Here is a 2,529-nt window from a genome sequence, read left to right as displayed (position 1 = left end):
ACAAGTAGGATTGTTGATACTAGATCGGTATATCGATATAGGTGATATTTTTTATTTTTTTATACGATAGTATCGGTACGATGATTTTGTCGTCGACTATATCAAGAATCGATATTTTTAGAAAATATGGTCTTTACACTGCGCGCAACAGCTGCCATGACCGTGACGATAACGATAAGACGAGACTTAACCCACTTAAAACCCCTCTATTTAAAAAGTTGACCACCCTTTGTTAAACCGCGGAAAATGGTACTGTTTGTAAAGGCTCCTTGAAGATCCATCCCCCTCTCTTTACTGACAAAACAAAAATGACCACCTTCAATATCTTTCACCTGTTTCAAGTTGATTGTTTAATACTACGGTTCAAAGTTAACGGCCAAACTTAAATTTCGTAGAAAAATGTGCATTGTTCTTAACCATTCCCCTATGGACGCTTTTTATCTTTCCTTTAATGGGATAAATGTTTTGTTCCAATATTAATATTGCATTATCTTAAATTGGTTATTACTGCATTATTTTGTTTATAAATATTTATCCCATTTTTTTTTATTGGTACGTAGCTGCCAAATTGTTAATATCTTTTGACTAGTTTTTTTATTAATAAGAGCCTAAATTACAAACATTACTCTATTCAATAATGTCTGGGTACCATTTTCCAATCCATTTTGTTTAGGATTGAAGCGAAGCGATTTTCAGAACTCTTTTTCATTTGATTGTTTACATAATAAGGTTCAAACAAATTAACGGCCAATAGCATTAAACGTTAAGCGTTAGTAGGCGAAATGTGACGGCATTGTTGCTGGTCAACCATATTTACTATACCATATTTCCTTTTAATTGATGATAAATGTTTTGTTCCATTAGCTTAAGCTTTGAAACATTAATATTTGCAAATTATATTATTTTGGAATTGAGATGTTTTTCATACCTATAACCGTGGCTATATAAAGTCTTTCTGTTCCTTAATAAACTACATTTAATCCCGTTTCTGGATACCTATTATTGGTAACCCGCTAAGCTGCCAAATTTCGCCCTAATAGCTCTTTACAAATGGAGACTGCAGGTAAGTCCACTTCTGCCCAGCAATAAGGACCGAAACTTACAAACCGCATTGCCTGCCATACAATAATGTCCATGGAAACCGCCGGCGTTTGTCCCATTTTGAAATTTTGCAGCTCGAAAAGAGGAAGTGCTGGTAAGCGGCGAACTTCCATTTTCGAGAATTGAGAGAAATACACAATAAAAAATAAACCAAAAATACTCTTTTCGGGGCAATCAAAATCGACCGATACACTATCGAACACTATCGACACTATCGAATGGGGCGTTAATTTTCAATGCGGCTGTTTTCGAGCCCAAGTTTGGAAACTCATTTTATTATTTTATTGCTTTTGTCTTAAAGGAAAACCAAAATTTAAACCAATAGAAAATGATAACCAAAGAGTTTTAATGAAATTCCATTTATTTTTTGCTTCGTTAATATTCCACCGAGATAAGCAGATAAAACCCAATTCGAAATTATGAAATAAAACATACATAAATAATTTATAAGTCATCGTCGTAGGCAATATCTCCACACGACTGATAGCAGAACAAATAAACAAAGAGTGGGTGAAAATAACAGTTACAAAATCGAACAACTTTAATGTGCACTGAGTAGTAGGCAAACAAACAACAGACTGTCTTTCGATGGAGGGCCGAAATGTATGTTTTTAATCTGCGAGTAGTAGAATCAGATTCATGGGGCGCACCGTCATCTCTCAGCCACTCTTTGAGAGAGAACTGCCAACGGAAATAACTCATCTCCTCTACTCTAACTTCATTCCACAGGGCTCTAGCCAACTTTAAAAATGGTTAAAGCACGACTCCATAATCCTGCAATTTCCATTGCATCTTGCTTGAGTTAACACGAGTCTGTCTGTAAATGTCTGTCTGTATCAGTAATTGATAGTAGAACAAGGAATATTATTGCATTTTCCCCTGTGTGACAAGCCAGGTACTGCTATCTGTATTGTGGCTGGATCCTACAAGTCCATTGCCACTATCCACCATTCAGAATGAAACGCAGGCAACGGGGAGGTGAAGTCTCACACTCTGTGGCTTCAGAATCCTTCAAATGTCCTGGTCACCATTCAATTCAAGATGAAAATGCCTTCCCTGGTCACCCTCCCTGCTCCCTGCACACGGTATCCTAATACTCGATGGGTTTCGTTTTCCCTCGGCATTGGAGGTTCCTTCAATAATTCAATCTTAAAACAATAGCAACTGTCTCAAAGTATTTTTCCCATATCCTTGTACATATGAATCTAGTTTTGTACTGATAAGAAGATCAAGATCTTCTTAGCGCAAATTTCGAATATTTTGTTGATGCCTGATTAATGTAAAATCGTTATACATTTTTTGTTTGTTTTGGGATTTACTATTATGTATATTTTCAGACATTTCAAGGACATTTATGTGTCGATAGTTTTCTTCCTCAAAATTGTAAGAAATTTCAAATTTAAATTGCTTTATATATTTTTTTATATT

The sequence above is a fragment of the Drosophila obscura genome, unplaced genomic scaffold, assembly GCF_018151105.1.
Source record: "Drosophila obscura isolate BZ-5 IFL unplaced genomic scaffold, ASM1815110v1 contig_165, whole genome shotgun sequence".
In the NCBI taxonomy this organism is placed as follows: domain Eukaryota; kingdom Metazoa; phylum Arthropoda; class Insecta; order Diptera; family Drosophilidae; genus Drosophila; species Drosophila obscura.
This window is presented reverse-complemented; position numbering follows the sequence as displayed.